The sequence below is a fragment of the Giraffa tippelskirchi genome, chromosome 9, assembly GCF_054371585.1.
Source record: "Giraffa tippelskirchi isolate mGirTip1 chromosome 9, T2T-mGirTip1v1.2.pri, whole genome shotgun sequence".
NCBI lineage: Eukaryota > Metazoa > Chordata > Mammalia > Artiodactyla > Giraffidae > Giraffa > Giraffa tippelskirchi.
In genome coordinates this window covers 98,994,287-99,013,499 of record NC_137283.1, presented here as the reverse complement: position 1 = coordinate 99,013,499, position 19,213 = coordinate 98,994,287, and the positions used below count along the sequence as shown (strand labels likewise).

General features: G+C 39.6%; 1 long non-coding RNA gene across 1 annotated transcript in view; it reads right to left on the bottom strand.

Annotated features, from left to right (window-relative positions):
- LOC145522061 (uncharacterized) overlaps window positions 1-10,866 on the bottom strand; it is a 55,084-nt gene extending 44,218 nt beyond the window's left edge. Inside the window, exon 1 of the long non-coding RNA XR_014065882.1 lies at window positions 10,618-10,866. This is a non-coding gene — a long non-coding RNA (uncharacterized LOC145522061). The remainder of the gene's footprint in view (window positions 1-10,617) is intronic.
- Window positions 10,867-19,213: the final 8,347 nt, after the last annotated feature.

The window sequence follows — 19,213 nt, the reverse complement described above, 5'->3', positions numbered from 1 at the left end:
TGACAGGCAGTAGAGAGGAAAATGTGAATAGGCAATAGTAGGATGCTTTTCACAGCTCCTGAATGGTTCCAATTCTTGGCTGGACCGCTTGTTGTATGACTAAATGAATCACTGCAAATGAGACCTTGTGTAAACAGACTCTCCTTTTGGGTCACATTGCATATTGTTTTGGCTCAGTGCACACTTGTTATAGGTCAGTCCTACATAAAGCTGTGCTGGATTCTGAGGGGGAATACAAAGATGATGTGATTGTTACTACCCTCGAGGAGCTTACAGTCCAAGGAGAGAGATGCTCATGTGAGCAGAAAATTATAACATAAATTAAGATGGGAAAGTCTTATGGCAGAGATCCAAACCTAGTGTAGGAAGCATACAGACAAAGCCATGACTGACCTGGTAAAGGGTGGATTCATTGATGAATATAGGCTGTAGTTCTAATTGTGGTATGTGTGCTCTTGGGTCTTGAGAACCACACACGTAACTATTGGTTCCTACTGTTTTGAATAATTTATCAGATTCATGATTTCAGGAGAGAGAGGAGAATATTTATATACAATCACCACAGTAAGGAATTTACATATTCCATAGATGAGATTCAAAAGTGGGTCCTATTTATAGAAGAGGAAGTGACAATGAAAAAAGGACAAAGAAGAAATAACTCATGATAAAACCAGGCTATATATTAATCAATAAATAATGTTCAAGGTCAAACAATATGTAGAATATTTTGATCATTCCATTTTCACAGACCCACTATATCAACTTCAATAATCATTTAGCCATTTTGGAGTGCAACTTTTTCACCTGAAAACAAAAATGTCTGTTCTCTATTTATTATATGTGGTCAAGATTGATTAGAAAAATTTCTTAAAAATGCTTTGAAGTTATAGTAAATTATTTTTCTCCTTGGAGAAATATAGTATATCAATAACTGTTCCAACTGATATTCCTAATATTTACCTTAAAATAACTGTATTATGTGGAATGAACCACTTTACGTTTTTGATAAAAGCAAACAAAAATGACAGGTTTAATTTAACAGGAAAATGTACAGGAAGTTTCCTTTTTGGTAAAATACAGGTTTTAAACACCAGCTGGTTTCTATATTCCCTGTCAATATTTGCTCAGAAGAATACTGTACATATATGAATTCATGCAGATGGGCATATGCATGTACATAGAGAAAATATCTTATGACTGCAGACATGAAATCAGAAGATAATTGCTTCTTGGCGGGAAAGTGATGACAAACCTAAACAGTGTTTTGAAAAGCAGAGACATTACTCTGCTGACAAAGGTCTATATAGTCAAAGCTATACAGGTCTTCCCAGTGGTCACATATGGTTGTGAGAGCTGGACCATAAAGAAGGCAGAATGTCAAAGAATTGATGCCTTTGAACTGTGGTGCTGGAGAAGACTCCTGAGAGTCCCTTGGACTGCAAGGAGATCAAATCAGTCAATCTTAAGGGAGATCAACACTGAACATTCACTGGAAGGACTAATGCTGAAGTTGAAGTTCCAGTATTTTGGTCATCTGATGCAAATAGCTGACTCACTGAAAAAGTCCCTGATGCTGGAAAAGATTGAGGGCAGAAGAAGAGGGCGGCAGAGGGTAAGATGGCCAGATGTCATCACCAATGCAATTAATGTGAACTTGGGCAAACTCCAAGAGAGGGTGAGGGACAGGGAGGCCTGGGGTGCTGCAGTCCGGGGGGTTGCAAAGAGTTGGACACAACCGGGCGACTGAACAACAACAACACAGGAGAAAATATCATCTTGCATCATATTATAAGCCTCAATATGGACACAAATTAAGTTGTACAAGACAGAACATTATTTTTCTAAACCTGTAATTTATATTTCAACCTTCTATTTTTATAGGATGATGGAAATTTAATTTTATCAATCTGGGGGGCCTTCCTATGTTCTGGAGCACCGTAAGTAAGGTCTGGGGGATCTCCACTCTGTCAGGGTGTTGGAAGGTAGCTAGTACTCAGTGCTATCTGTCCATCCAAAGAGGTACCATAAAAAAATGTCCTTTATTCCTGTCCTGAGTTTTATCTAAGGGAAAAAACCAATTTACATTTTAAATTATACCAGTGCATTAAATAATTTGTTTTACTATTCATCCTTTTAGCTATCTCAGTAAGTATTCATCTACATGGTCTATGCATATGCAGTATCTCCATGAAACAAAATGAAATTGAGGTAAATATAATCTGAATTTCAATTTTATCTTTAGATATACCTGATGGAGACATTTAAAATCCTTTCTGGAAGTAGATATGGATGTAAATAAATAAAAATAGTCATATGATTGATGAATTTGTAAATTTAATTATTTATAATCTTATTTCCTACAGAAAGGATTTCAGGAAACTAAAAATGAATGCAGTAATATATCATAATAAAATAAATAGATAAAAATAAATCATACAATAAGTTTATGGAACACTGCAGAACTGGATTGCAAATTTCATTCTGAGTTTTTTTACTGGGCAAGCAAAGAAGAGATCACAGTCTGCTGAATGTCTCCTGTGTCATCCCACACTGTTCAGAAGTAGCTTAGTTTCCCCCAACACTGGGGCCTTAGAGAAGGGTTTCCAGTAGATCTTCATACATGGGACCTCATGATATGGGAGATGTCCTCAATGCCATCTCTAAAACTTACAGAATATTATCAAGCGAAAGTGAAAGTGTTAGCTGTTCAGTCATGTCCGACTCTTTGTGACCCCATGGACTATAGTCTGTTCATAAGATTCTCCAGGCAAGAGTACTAGAATAGGTTGCCATTCCTTTCTCCAGGAGATCTTCCTGACCCAGGGAGGGAACCCAGGTCTCTCGCATTGCAGGCATATTCTTACTGTCTGAGCCACCAGGGAAAACTAATAGAATACTATAAAGTACAGCTCATGAAAAGTGGTATCATAAAGTGTCAAAGCAATGTTTCTCGAGTATCTAGAATTCTGCTGATGTGACTTCAACCACAGACCACAGGGAAGTTGGCATTTAGCTCAACCCAACACTTCCATCTGTATAGCCAGCTGTCATTTTGGTGTTTAGAAGTTCCTCTTCCTTGTTGGAACCCAGTTGTTTTAGAGTGAAAAACATTCTCTGTGTGAGCTTAGAGTTCAGAGCAGAGCAGTTTTGGAGCCCAGGACAAGTAGAATGAAAAGCAAATTTGTCACCTGTGTTATTTGTGACGTGGCTTTCAGACAGCGCTATTATCAGCAGATGCCATCTGCTGCCTATTTTTACTAGTTAATTTGCAGCTAGTTGATTTGCAGGTATTGAGCTCACTTGTTTCTGAATTACTGAAAGGGAGTCTATACTACTGGAGAGGGCAATGGCACCCCACTCCAGTACTCTTGCCGGGAAAATCCCATGGATGGAGGAGCCTGGTGGGCTGCCGTATGTGGGGTCGCACAGAGTCTGATACGACTGAAGCGACTTAGCAGCAGCAGCAGCAGCAGCAGCCGCAGTCTATACTACAAACATAAATGCCACATATTTTCAAAGAAATAAATTTGTAAATGCTTATTATTTGCTTCCTACAAATTTTGGTGACCCAAAACAAAAGTCCAGGTGCTAGGTCACTGTAATCACATCCCAAAGTAAGTTCATGAAGGCGCCAGGAACGTCTCCCATTTCAGATCCAATCTCTTGTGTCCCAGACACAATGCATCTCAGGAACAGGAGAATAAAGTCTTTGCTGTCATAATGACCTTAATGAATTGCAAAGAGTCATCCACTTGTCCGACCCTGCATTATTTTGATAGCTCTCTAAGAGCAAAAAAGTATTTATTTGATTTCAGTTCAGTTGCTCAGTCATGTCCGACTCTTTGCGACCCCATGAATCACAGCATGCCAGGCCTCCCTGTCCATCACCAACTCCTGGAGTCTACTCAAACCCATGTCCATCGAGTTGGTGATGCCATCAAACCATCTCACCCTCTGTCATCCCCTTCTCCTCCTGCCCCCAATCCTACCCAGCATTAGGGTCTTTTCCAATGAGTCAACTCTTTGCATGAAGTGGCCAAAGTATTGGAGTTTCAGCTTCAACATTAGTCCTTCCAATGAACACCCAGGACTGATCTCCTTTAGGATGGAGTAATTGGATCTCCTGCAGTTCAAGGGACTCTCAAGACTCTTCTCCAACACCACAGTTCAAAAGCATGAATTCTGCGGCGCTCAGCTTTCTTCACCGTCCAACTCTCACATCCATACATGACCACTGGAAAAACCATAGCCTTGACTAGACGGACCTTTGTTGACAAAGTAATGTCTCTGCTTTTTAATATGCTGTCTAGGTTGGTCATAACCTTCCTTCCAAGGAGTAAGCATGTTTTAATTTCATGGCTGCAATCACCATCAGCAGTGATTTTGGAGCCCCCCAAAATAAAGTCTGACACTGTTTCTACTGTTTCCCCATCTATTTGCCATGAAGTGATGGGACTGGATGCCATGATCTTAGTTTTCTGAATGTTGAGCTTTGAGCCAACTTTTTCACTCTCCTCTTTCACTTTCATCAAGAGGTTCTTTAGTTCTTCTTCACTTTCTGCCATAAGGGTGGTGTCATCTGCATATCTGAGGTTACTGATATTTCTCCCGGCAATCTTGATTCCAGCTTGTGTTTCTTCCAGCCCAGCGTTTCTCATGATGTACCTTGGGCTGTAGCACGCAAGGTCCTCTGTCCATAAATTTATAGCTTATAAACTTTCCTGTTTCGAACCAGTATGTTGTTCCATGTCCAGTTCTAACTGTTGCTTATTTGATTTAAATTTCTTTTAATTGTAAATTTATTTATTTTTTAATTGAAGTATAATTGCTTTATAGAATTATCTTGGTTTCTGCCAAACATCAACCTGTACCAGTCATAGGTATACATATGTCACCTCCCTCTTGAACCTCCCTCCCACTATCCTCCCCATCCCACCCCTCTAGGTTGTTACAGAGCCCTGGTTTGAGTTCCCTGAGTCAAACAGCCAATTTCCATTGTCTATCTATTTTATATATGGCAATGTTATGTTACTCTCTCCATATATCCTACTCTCTCCTTCCTCCCTCCTGCCATGCCCATAAGTCTGTTCTCTATGTTTGTGTCTCCATTGCTGCCCTGCAAATAATTTCATTAGTACCATATTTCTAGATTCCATGTATATGCTTTAGTATACAATATTTGTTTTTCACTTTCTGACTTACTTCACTCTGTATAATAGGCAATAGGCTCCAGGTTCATCCACTTCATTAGAACTGACTCAAATGTGTCCCATTTTATGACTGAGTAACAAAAAAAATAATGGTGCTCAGTTGTCTGACTCTTTGCAACCCCCATGGGCTGTAGCATGCAAGGTCCTCTGTCCATAGAATTCTCCAGGCAAGAATACTAGAGTGTGTTGCCATGCCCTTCTCCAGGGATCTTTCCAATCCAGGGACTGAACCCAGGTTTCCCGCATTGCAGGCAGACTTTTTACTATTTGAGCTACTCAGGAATCCTGGCTGAGTAATATTCCACTGTATATGTGTACCACAGCTGCTTTATTCATTCATCTGTTGACGGACATTTAGGTTGCTTCTGTGTTCTAGCTATTGTAAATAGAGCTGCATGAACATCGGGGTATGTGTGTCTCTTTCAATTTTGGTTTCTTCAGGGTATATACCTAGTAGTGGTATTGCTAGGTCATATGGTGGTTTTATTCCTAGTTTTTTAAAGAAATTTTCATATTGTATTCTATAGTGGCTGTGTCAGTTTACATTTCCAACAGTGAAAGAGGGTTCCCTTTTCTCCACAACCTCTCTCTAGCATTTATTGTTTATAGACTTTTTGATGATGGCTATTCTGATCGGCCTGGTTTGATTCCTGGGTCAGAAGATCCACTGCAGAAGGGATAGGCTACCCACTCCAGTATTCTTGGGCTTCCCTTGTGGCTCAGCTGGTAAAGAATCCACCTGCAATGCAAGAGACCTGAGTTCAATCCCTGGGTCGGGAAGATCCCCTGGAGAAGGGAAGGCTACCCACTGCAGTGTTCTGTCCTAGAGAATTCCATGGACTGTATAGTCTATGGGGTCACAAAGAGTTGGACACGACTGAGCTACTTTCGCTTTCACATTCTGACCGATGTCAAATGATATCATTGTAGTTTTGATTTGCATTTCTCTAATAATGAGTGGTGTTAAGCATTTTTTCGTGTGTTTGTTAGCCATCTGTATGTCTTCTTTGGAGAAACGTCTGTTTAGGTCTTTTCCCCACTTTGATTGAGTTGTTTATTTTTCTGGTGTTGACTTGTATGAGTTGCTTGTATATTTCGGAAATTAATACTTTGTCAATTGTTTCATTTGCTATAATTTTCTCCCCTTCTGAGGTTGTCTTCTCACCTTGTTTATAGTTTCCTTTGCTATGCAAAAGCTTTTAAGTTTAATTAGGTCCCACTTATTTAGTTTTGTTTTTTTTACTTCCATTGCTCTAGGAGGTGGGTCATGGAGGATCTTGCTGTGATTTATGTCATAGAATGTTCTACCTATATTTAGTTTCTGGTCTTAAATTTAGGTCTTTTGTCCATTTTGAGTTTATCTTTGTGTATTGTGTTAGGAAGTGTTCTAATTTCATTCTTTTACATGTAGCTGTCCAGTTTTCCCAGCACCACTATTGAAGAGTCTATCTTTGCCCCATTATAGATTTTTGCCTCCTTTGTCAAAAATAAGATACCCATAGGTGCATGGGTTTATCTTTGGGCTTTTTATCTTGTTCCATTGGTGATTTAGATTTTTTAAAATGTAACTTCAAAATATTTTAGAGGTTTTTGTAAACACAAGAAAATGCAGAGAATAATTCTTTATCATACACCCACTAACCAACATTAACAAAAGGTGACAAGACATTCTGTCATATTTTCTTACAGTCTTTTTGTTGGTATGGCAGAGTATTGAGGTTTGCTTTGTATACAATAAGATGCATAGCTCTTTAGTTCAGTTGGTAAAGAATCCACCTACAATGTTGGAGACCTCGGTTCGATTCCTGGGTGGGGAAGATCTGCTGGAGAATGTATAGGCTACCCACTCCAGTATTCTTGGGCTTCCCTCGTGGCTCAGCTGTTAAACAATCTGCCTGCAATGCGGGAGAGCTGGATTCGATCCCTGGGTTGGGAAGATCCCCTGGAGAAGGGAAAAGATATCCACTACACTATTCCCAGTATTCTGGCCTGGAGAATTCCATGGTCTGTATAGACCATGGGGTCGCAAAGAGTCAGAGATGACTGAGCGACATTCACTTTCACATCAAGATGGATAGCTCTTAAAAGTGTGCAGTGTGAGAAATTTTGACAATTGTACACATCCATTGTACAACCACCTAAAACAAGACCTCTCAGGATCTAAAAAGTCTAAAAAGTTCCCTTAAGCCATTTTCCTGTCCACCCCTCACCACTCAAGGGAAATCTTTCCGATCTGCTTTCTGATTTTCTGTCATCACAGATCAGTTTTGCTTTTTGACTTCATATAAATTAGATTAAATAGTATATGTTCCTTTGTGTCTGACTTCCTTCCCTCAGGATGTTTTCTAAATTCATCTGTGTTGGTACCTATTACAACAATTTTTTTCCTACTCATTGAGAAATAGTATTTTATTGCATTGGTTCATTCTCCCTGTTGACGTGTGATATTTGGGTCATTTCCAGTTAGGGCTGCTATGACGATTCTGTACAAATCTTCTTATGGATGTGTTTTTATCTTTCTTTTTGGAGGGGGGTAATTATTTAGGAGTGGGATTGCTGAGTCAGAGAGTAGGAGTGTGTTTAACTTGACAGGAAAATGCCAAATTGCTTTCCAAAGTGGCTGTAGCATTTTACACTCCCACCAGTCATGTGCTGGAACGCTAGTTGATTCACAGCCTCCTCAATATTAGGTATTGTCAGTCTTTTCAACTTTATTCATTCTAGTGGTTTTATTTTGCATTTTCTTGATGACCTAGGGCTTCCCTTGTGGCTCAGCTGGTAAAGAATCCGCCCGCAATGCGGGAGACCTGGGTTCGATCCCTAGGTTGGGAAGATCCCCTGGAGAAGGGAAAGGCTACCCACTTCAATGTTCTGGCCTGGAGAATTCCATGGACTGTATAGTCCATGGGGTCACAAAGAGTCCAACACGACTGAGTGACTTTCACTTCACTTTAAAGATGTCGAAAATTTTTCAGTGCTTATTGCATGTATTTTTGTCTTTCTCTCTATCATATGAGTATCTAGTTACCACAGAACCACTTATTGAGGTATTTTTTTAATCCCATTAAGTTGCCTTGTTTTCTTTGTTGAAAATCAACCAACTGGTTAAGTGTGTTCTATTTCCGGATTCTGCTTTCTGATATATTGATCTACTTGTTTGTCCTTATGCCAATATCACTCTGCCTTGATTACTGTAGCTTTTGATCATCTTAAGGTTACCTAGTCAAAGTCCTCCAGCTTTATTTTTCTTTTTGAAGATTGATTTGGCTATTGAGGAATGTTGTATTTCCAAGTAAATTTTAAAATTGACTTGTAAAGTTCTGTAAGAGAGTCTTTTGGGATTATGATTGCCTTAAATCTATGAATTAATTTAGGGAGAAATGACATTTTAATAATGATTCTTTTAATCTCCTGCCATAATGTATCTCTTCATTTATGTAGATCTTTAAAATTTTTTCTCAACAATATTTGTGGTCAGTATGCAGGTTGTTTCTGATAATCTTGTAAATGGAATTGTTATTTAGGGAATGTATAGAAATACCCCTGAATTTTTCACATTAACCTTGTATCTTATGACTTGTTAAAATTCACTTACTGGTTCTAGTTGCTTTTGTACATGCTTTAGAATTTTCTGTAGGACAGTCTTTTTATCTGAAAATGGAAGTTTTACAGAACCTCTTTTCAATCTTCATGGTTTTTGGTTTTTTGACTTGCTTTATTGTGGTGGCTCAGATGGTAAAGTGTCTGCTTGCAATGCAGGAGACCTGAGTTCAATCCCTGGGTCAGAAAGATCTCTAGAGAAGGGAATGGCTACACACTCAAGTATTCTTGCCTGGAGAATTCCATGGACAGAGGAGTCTGGTGGGCTACAGTCCATGGGTTAGCAAAGAGTCCAACATGACTGAGCAACTAACACTTTCACTTTCATAGCACAAAGGATAATATTTTGCTTTATTTTCTTCAGGCCTTTTTTTGTTTACTTTTTACTTGGCCCCTTCTTTCACCTTTCTTGTTCCCATATCCATGTTACCTTATCCATGTTCTTATTCCAGCTATAAAACTCTCTTCATTTTTAAAATGTCTGCAACCCCATTTCTCTTTTTAGGTTAGTCAGATTCTCATTTACAATCAACTAGCATTTTTAAGTATTCATGTTTATGAAGCTCAATGAGGTGTCCTTTCTTCTATGACTAATAGGAGAAAATTACACATTTGTGGGAAGAGCTATACCTCATAGTCAGAAAATAACAAAATCCTAATTAGGTAGTGAATTCTAAAAACAGGGAATTTAGTGAAAAATTGCCTGAATAAGTGAATTGCAAGTAAATTCAGAGTGATTATTTATTACTCAGAAATGCCAGGCTATTTCTAAGGGCACCTTGACATTGCCTAATTATAGAGATTTAAAAGTCCTATAAATTACAAGTCATTGAGATAATGGTTTTATTTGGTTCATTTGGAACCATGAACCGATATAAAATTTTTTTTAATTGAAGCAGATGCTCTCTTATATCACAATCATAAGGAAAACCTCTCCATTCCCACTCAAAAGTGCAGAATATAATCTTGCATTCAACTTGTGATCATAATTTTACATGAAAAAATTTTATAATTGACTTAATTCATGTATGAAGTGATATTTGTCTCCAAATTAGTTTAGATTTGTTATAGAAACAAGATCATCAAATGATAAATTGTTTTACCAATATACAGTTCATGAAACATATAGAAATCTCTTTGATGAGAAGGAAATACTGATAAAATGCTGAAAGCTCATTAATTTTATAAATCTATATGTCTACATAGTTATCTATCGCAGTTGTATTTAAAATAAAATTAATTAAACAGCATAAATTTGTCAAAATATCTTTTGATACAACTAATTTTGTTTCTTAAAAAGTAGTGGGTTACAGTAAAAAATTTGTAACAAGAGAAAAATACATTCTACATCTTAGTATCTAATATTAATATTCAGATTTTAGTGTACACTGATGATCCCAACTATGTGAGGACCTGTAGTACCTATGTGTAAAACACATAACCTATAGGACAAAGGTTTTTTAACACTGATGTCACACTGGAATCACCTGTGGCACTTCTAAATATCTTGAAGTCCTTTCCTTCCCTGTGATACTCATGCCACTTATCCATATGAGTCTTTTCCCATCCTTGTCACTGTCACCCACTGTAATAGTGTGCTATTGCTATGTAACACGGAGAAGGCAATGGCAGCCCACTCCAGTACTCTTGCCTGGAAAATCCCAAGGACGGAGGAGCCTGGTAGGCTGCAGTCCATGGGGTCACTAAGAGTCGGACACGACTGAAGCAACTTAGCAGCAGCAGCAGCAGCTATGTAACAAATAACCACCAACTTGGTGCTTAAAATAACACCCATTCATTAACTTACAGTTCTGTAGATCACAGTCTGGGTAAACTTGTTTGGGTTGTCTGCTCACAAGGTCAGAATCGAGGTATTGAATGAGTTGGGGTCTTTTCAGAAGGCTCTGAGGAAACTACACGCTTCCAAGATCATTCTTGGTGTTAACAGGATCCAGTTATTTGTGGTTGTAAGACTGAGGTTATTTCCTTTCTGGCTATTGGAAAGGGGTCCAGCTCATCTCCTAGAGGCTGCTTCTGGTCCTTCATGTGATTCCCCTTTTTTTCAAGCTAGCAACAGAGAACTTCTCGTGGACTGTGTCCTGCTTGCTTTTCTACTCTATGACTTCCTCTTCTGGACCAAGCTGGAGAAAACTTTCTGTTTTTTTTATTTTTTTAATAAATTTATTTATTTTAGTTGGGGGCTAATTACTTTACAATATTGTAGTGGTTTTTAAAGCAAAAGTCCCCAACCTTTCGGGCACCAGGTACCAGTTTTGTGGAAGAAAAATTTTCCATGGACTCAGGGTGGAGAGGGTGGTGGTGGTTTCGGGAAGATTCAAATGGGGTTAGGTTTTGCTCTCCTATGAGAATGCAATGCCACCACTGATCTGACAGGAGGCTGAGCTCGGGTGATAATGCACGCAATGGGGAGTGGGTATAAATACAGACAAAGCTTCTCTTGCTTGCCTGCTTCTCCCCTCCTGCTATGCATCTGGGTTCCTAAAAGGACACAGGCCAGTGCCAGTCTGTGAACAAGAGGTTAGGGACTCCTGTTTTAAAGAACTCATGTTATTAGGTTTGGCCTATCTGGATAACCTTTCTAAATTAAGGTCAGCTGATTAGAGCACTTAACTATATCTGCAAATCTCTTATGCTGTATAATGTGACACAATCACTGGGGTAACACCAGGGGTTGGAGATAATGAGACCATCCTAGAGCCCTATTTACCCCACCTACCAACCTCCAGGCTGTGTTTCCCTACCCACTGACCACTTGAACATCACAATCATTATCTTTCTCCCTGTCACGTCCCCATTTGTGCAGAGACCTTTGCCACATATTTATCTTCAAATTTCTTGACTCTACTTAAATGATAGTCAGTTCTAGATCTTATTATCATCATTCAGAAAAACTATACATATGAAATCTGAAACCTGTTTTCCATCTTGGACAACAATGTTCTCTGAATGTTTTTGTTATAACCCATGCTGGCTTCACTAGGAGACATAGTATGAAGGAAAGGGGAGGAAGCTAGCAATGGCCAGAGCCAGGGATGTGAGAACAGACTCGGTAAGAGCGGTGGAGGGTTTAGATCAGGAGGTCATTCACAAGGTTCAAGGAGGCGAGGCTTGATGCTAATACCTAATAATTCCTACTCACGGTTGAGGCTGGAGTTTTTGGCTTTCATGATACTGGAATCATTGTGGTGGTTGTGCTTTGGCACCAAGGGTCAGTCTGGATTGCCGCTGGATCCAAAACTATCAGGTGACGGCAATTATGTTGGGTGAGAGAGGGTTGTTAGGAATTAGGTATGTTGCTAGTGCTACAGGCAGGCATTTGGCATCAAGGTAGAACTCCAGCCCAACTGGAAACCTGCTTGGAATCAGGAATTGGAGCATAGAACAAGGCAGTAGTAGAGGGAGTTGGGAGAAAGCTGTGACTGAGGTGAATAGGAAGGCTAGAGTTTAGGTAGCAAGATTATTTTACTTTAGATCTGAGGTACTGGAGAGATGATACTATTAATAGTTGTTTGGGTTGTATGCTGGACCCAGGGACTATTTCAGGCTAGGTGTAGTACAGTCTAAACTTCTAATTCATGCAGCTGGGTGGGGCTAGGAAAGGCAGGACCAATACCTTCTGGCTTCCCTAGTCTCACTGAGCTTCTCACTTGGTAGTCTGCCCAGTTCTTTCCCCACATGGGAACTGGGAAAAGAGTCTCCTCTTCTGGCTGGTCCCACAGGGATGCAGTGGGGTAAGGTCTCGGGGGCCTCTATCCCATGGTCTCACAAGTGGGTGGTCAGTGAGAGGTGACGTCAGGTCCTGGATGCACAGTACTGAAGCCGAAGCACAGAAAGTGAATGCAAACCTAGGTGCCTATCAAGGGGAGTGGGGTGGGTAGGGGTGCAGAGCCACAGTAGCAGGGACATAAGGTGAAAGAAAGGGTTTCAAAACCCAGCAAAGTTAGCATAGGAGGGACATGGGAAGCAGGGTGGATAAAATGCGGACCTGCAAATCAATTCCTTCTTCCCTCCCTTCCTTTTAGTATTCTTAGCACATTTTCACGGGAACTAGCTGGAATGGGTAGGGAAATCTTTCCATTTTACTCCAGTCTAAAGCATTCTGTATATGTATATGTAACATTTACCTTACTCTATATTCTCTACTGCTTAGAACAGTTTTGGGGGTGGTATTTAATAGTAAAGTTAATTTGAATTAAAAAGAAAAATAGTAAAAGAGAGAAAAGATTTTGTTCACACTAAGGCAGAAATATTATCCTAGCCTTATATGAAAGTGAAAGTGTTAGTCATTCAGTCGTGTCCGGCTCTTTGCGATTCCATGGACTGTAGCCCCCAGGCTCCTCTGTCCACAGAATTCTCTAGGCAAGAATACTGGAGTGGGTTGCCATTTCCTTCTCCAGGGGATCTTTCTGATCTAGGGATTGAACTCAGGTCTCCTGCATTGCAGGCAGATTCTTTACCATCTGAGCCACCAGGGAAGCCCAGCCTAATAGCTAGGATTTTTACTGAAGACTTGTTGACAAATGACTGTGAGAGGGGTGGGGTGGGGAGGGAAGTGGGAGGGAGGCTCAAAAGGGAGGGAACATATGTATACCTATGGCTGATTCATGTTGATGTCTGGCAGAAACCAACACAACATTGTAAAGCAATATTAAAAAAAAAAGAAAATGATTGCCAGTTAAACAGTAGGTCCAAAGTATAACCACTGTGGGTGTTATTTATTTTGTGCTTTGTGAAGTTATACTTGAGGTAACTAATTTAATGTATGGGGTTTATTGCATTACAAGAGTGAGATTCCTTTCAGCCCATCCTGTTCTTGGGCTTACAGAGTTTAAAAGTAAAGCCCCCTCCTTTGTATCGTTCCAGAGAAGTGCTTCAACAGCGTGTTCTCTGTTGATTGTTTTAGTGGCTCTGCTGATGTCCAGACCAGTGGAATGAGACTCTGGACATGCCCATGAAGAGTCACAAGAATGCCCTATGCCCTTCAGAACACAAGAAAGTTCCGTTACATCACAGAAATGTCCTGTCATGCATGTCTCACGGGAAAGAGTGTTGCATTAAGGATATTACAAGGTTGGCAAAACTACGTAAGTTGGGCTGGCCAATAAATGTGTATTGAGGTCTTTCCTGTTTTCTCTGAGCAAGATTGTTGGAAGACATGGAGACCCACGTGTGGCTCGGGGCCTGCAGCATCAGTGTCGTACTTTCGCCTGAAGCTTGCTTCAAGGATCACTTCCTCTTTCTCGCCTGGCCCCAGCAGGTGGGCTGGTGTGAGCGCAGGTCTCCTTCCTGCCTGGCCCTCAGCAGCACTGTCAGAGAATGTGTGTATCATCCATCCCTGGTCATTCCTGACAGCCTGATGCATTTCCGTAGAAGGCCTGATTTACATGGTGTGACTACAGATTAAAAAGATGGATTTTGTTCTGGCTTGTTGAAATCATTCTTCAGAGACAATGTTTGAAACAAAATTGGTCAAATGGTCTGTGGTCTACTTACTCTCAGATATTAATCTCTGCCTACACCGCTGGGACGCTCTTTTCCTTGTGAAAAAAATTCCGTTCTTGTGAATTTAATCCATTCATGTAGAGTCAACCTCATTAGGACTATTATTGCCTTCTCTTTATAGAAAAGAAAAGGCATTGGCAACTGATTGTGTGGCCTCGTTCATGGAAAGGGAGACAAATGATCTTTTCTTACTCTTTAAAAATACACAAAGCTCGACTAAAATAGAACTTCATGTTATAGGTTGCAGTTATTAACTTAGGAGGTAATGGGGTTTCTACTTTCTCATGATAAAAGCTTCCCCTGTTAACACCACCTCCTGCATAATGTCTTGGCATGATGTGCAGAATTTTCTTTGTTCTGTAGTTAGTGAATGGCAACGTTTCCCTCATGTGTTCCAGTTTTTTAGGCAAAGATAACTCCATGAGTTCTAAGAGGGCGAGTTTGTGTTCCCCTTAGTAATAGTGAGCAAGGCAGTAAAACAGGTACTATTTTTAGGTTGCTTATTAATATCTCGTTTTCTTATATGCCACACACATATTATTCTGAAAACCATCCTAAAACATGAACATGAATAAATACTGTAATTCTTTAACACTGACCTTAGTATTTCTAAAGAAGTATATGATTAAAAAAGAAAAGTTTGGGCAAAAGTTCTTTTGCCTTTATTCTCAATCTTCTTGGCTCTTCACCCAACATTTTCAAATCTAGAATGTCATCTAAAGCCTGTGAAAGTGAGAAAATGAGGAATGGATGTGACCGAGGAGTCTCATGGCTTTGGAGGTTCCTCAGGCTTCCTAGGGGGCTTCCAGTGTGGCGCTAGTGGTAAAGAATCTGCCTGTGATGCAGGAGACATAAGAGACTTGGGTTTGATCCTTGAGTCGGGAAGATCAAGGATCAAACTTCCTTCCCCTGGAGGAAGGCATAGCAACCCACTCCAGTATTCTTCCCTGGAAAATCCCATGAACAGAGGGAGCCTGGTGGGCCACAGTCCATAGGGTCCCAATCGGACAAGACTGAAGCGACTTAGCATGCCTGCACAAGGCTTCCTGGACTGTGGGAGGGAAGAGGACTGAAGGCAGAAATTGTGTCTCTAACACAGGACTTGATTTGAATGGTGGAGGATTTGAATTATGAGCAAAGGGACATGTCAAATCCTTTCTTCTGAATATCAGTCCCTCTGGAGAATAGCACACCCAACCACCTCCGGATGCAAATTCTCCCCATTTTCCCCAGAATTGTGGTCTTTCCTTAGTAGTACTTAGGGAATGTTTACCGGCCCGTAGAACCTAGGGACAGCAGCAAATTATTTCCAGAGTGCTCCAGGTCCCCACTTTGATTTGTGATTAGAAGGAGAACTGAGGAGCTATTAGATTTCCATAACAACTTGAGTGTTTTAAGTAGTGAAGGAAGTGTTTTTTTTAGTTTTTAAAACATCCAGATTTATATGGTAAATTAGGTTAGACTCAGAGAAATATTGCTGTGCTAAAATGTAGTTCTGAATGCCTTTTGTGTAGAACATTAAATTCATGAGATCCAGAAATCATAGAATTATAAATCCCTATTTTCACTTTTAAAATATGAGAGGCATATTTCACTCTGCTTGTTATACCGAGCAAATGGAAGGAGAAAACATTGAGAATATTATGAAGTCTTGTGTTTTTGACTTAGGCTACTGTTTAGAATGCTGATTGTCATGCACATTTTATGTGTATGAAACAATATGAGTTTTATAAAATTACTAAGTTTACGAGAGGATTAAGCAGGTTTTACTTTTATAGTCATAATGTGTTCAAATGCATTTGCATCAAATGGGAGATATAATTTCTCTCTGTAATTGAAATTTAAATCCCAGCATAAATACAGCACTTAGAAAACTATTTTATAGGCCTCTCTCTTGTAAGGATCCTGCACAGAAAGAAGGTTACACAGCTGGAGACTGTTTAGAGACAATTAAGACTTATTGGCTTTTCAGCTGGTGATAAAAGCAGGGTTTTGAGACTCTTGGCATCTTGAAATTGTTACCCAGGTGATTTCCTTTTCAACACAAAGCTCTTTAGTATTCTTTAAAAAATGATTTAGCATCAGAGACTTAAGAAGATGATCTATTGGAGTTTAAGTCCATGATGAATGTAAAGTACACATTTGTCTTTAATGTGGTTCATACAAGGTGAGCCTGAGACCCTAGCCATCTTTTCAAGACTATTACTCCTTTTTCTGGGGAAAATATTGAAGTATGCTGTAGTTTTTAGCATTCCCTGCCTCCTATTTCTAAGCCTTCTGAAATTATACCCTACTCTCTTTAGATTTTAACCTCTACCTCTCTCCCTTCTTTACTTCAGACTAGGAAAGAGGCTGCCTGATAAACCCACTCTGATAAAGTATTTTGATGCCCAAAATACTGCTAATAAGGACAAAGATTTTATGGATGACTTTTGTTAAAGAAGAAATTTCAGAATCCATTGGTAAAATATTTTTCATGGAAGGGACCTTTCTGGCAGATCACAAATCAGATTACGTAGGGGACACTTACTTTATTAATAAAGTGGCTTGTATTTTCACAAAACCCCGAAGGATATAATTTTTTACAGTTAAACGCTAAGCTGGTAACTGGCTTAATTTACCTTTTAGGCAACCCACAGGTGGCTGCAAGACTGAGGTGTGATAATCTGAAGCAATCAATGTTTTGAGTTCCTTTATTAGTGTAGCTAGTAGGAAATTTGACTTGACTTTTTATTAGTGTCAGATGGATATTATACAGGTAAGGATGAATCTAGGTTACGGAAGTTTGTTTTCTGACCTGAGATTTTTTTAACTTAAATCTCTCTATATTTTAATATGACAGAATTTATTTCTAAATATATGGTTAAAGGCAGTCTGCATACTAAGTTAATTTAAATGTCTTATTACACTAGGACTATGTGACTTCCCAGGTGGTGCAGTGGCAAAAAATCCATCTGCCAGAGCCAGAAACACAAGAGATGTGGGTTTGATCCCTCGAGAAGACTCCTGGAGTAGCAGGAAATGGGAGCCCATTCTAGTATTCTTTCCTAGAAAATTCCATGGACAGAGGAGTCTGGCAGGCTACAATCCACGAGGTCACACAGTTGGATGTGACTGAGCATGCACGTATTTGTCTATTAACTTTTGGGGAAACGTACTGATCTTGGCTTTGATTTGCTGTTCCATACAGGGACGAGAGCTGGTGTCACAAATGCTTCCATCTTTGAACTTCGCTTCTGCTTGACATGGTTTTGTTCTCTTTGACAGACATTCAGTGGTGAAAAGTAGTATAATTATTAATTTCACATTTGACATTGTGAACATTTCAATGCTAAATTAGAAGGTAGGAATATCACAATCCATTTCTATTATATCTACCCATAGAACTTCAAAGGGCTCCTAGCAATCGGTTCTTCTTGAGTCAGAAAGAAGACTCTGACATGCAGCTATCAAGTACAATTAACTTTAACAGTCCTTGACCTTTCTATAAAATACTCAATTTTTTCAGGTACTTTCCTTCATGATGACAGTTTGAAAAAAAATTAACATTCCTCTTCTTATATTGCTTGTGTTAACTGGAAAGAAATTATTTTAGCAGCAGACTTCCTCTGGTCTTTCACATACTGAGCCAATGCTACTCCCTGGAGTCAAAATAACCACCAAGCTGTGGTAGGTACCAACCTGCTTTATTGAAGGGATATATGAACAGAGACAATTGCTTCTCTTTTTTCAAAAAAAGTTTTTATTTATTTGGCTGCACTGGGTCTTACATTTGGCATGCAGGGACTTTAGTTTCAGCATGTGAATTCTTAATTACAGCACAGAAGGAGGTAAGTTCCCCAACCAGGAGTCGAAGCCAGGCCCCTTGCACTGGGAGCTTGGAGTCTTAGCCACTGGACCACTAAGGAAGTCCTGGCCGTTGCTTCTTACAAAGGCACTGTATTGATTACCCATCCTGAGAGAGTTCTGTCTCCTTATGTCACCGAGAGTGCTCAGCAGTAGCAAAGAGCGCTGGGCACAAAGGTGTTGAGAGGGACCATAGCTTTCAGATTATGGTGATGCATGGAGCCCAACCCAAGAGAAACAACACTTCGCACATTTAAGAAATGTTTAGGGAATTCCCTGACAGTCCAGTGGTTAGGACTCCACGCTTTTCACTGCCCAGGTCCTAGGTTTGATACTTGGTTGCGGAACTAAGATCTCGTAAGTCATGAAGTGTGGTAAAAACAAGCAAATTTCTAATAGGCAAATGAAAATTAGAAATGGGAAATCCATTTTAGTAATGTATTTTATATGACTCAGTATATCCAGAATATTATCATTTCAACATGAGATGTTGGCCACTTTTCCAGGACTCAATAGCCACCTGAGGCTAGTGTTTACCATACTAGCCAGCACAGTGCTGGCCAGTCACTCAATCTTCAAGTTATTTGAATTCCTGACAAAAATCTAACCCAAATCTTATGTCCATGGAGGAAATATTGAAATATCAGCCAGGCATAGATATCATATTTTACCTTTAATGGACAGTTTTAGCTCTTTATATATATGTGTGTGTGTGTGTGTGTGTGTGTGTGTGTGTGTGTGTGTGTGTGTGTGTGTGTGTGTGTGTGTGTGTGTGTATTAGTACCTAAGATCCAAATGGAAAGAAAGTGATTTACTGAAACAGATTGGTATGGTGAACAGAATCCTGGGACAAGTGTTCGGATAACTCTAGTTTTGGAAGGTCATTTATTCGTGACAGGGACAACTCAGGCTAACCTTGCTGAGATTTAATTTCCATACCCAGAAAGTAGAAATAGTAAACTCCGTCTGCCATAGTACCATGTGCAGTTAGACATATGAAAACACTTTAGAAAATAACTATAAAGAGCTATGTA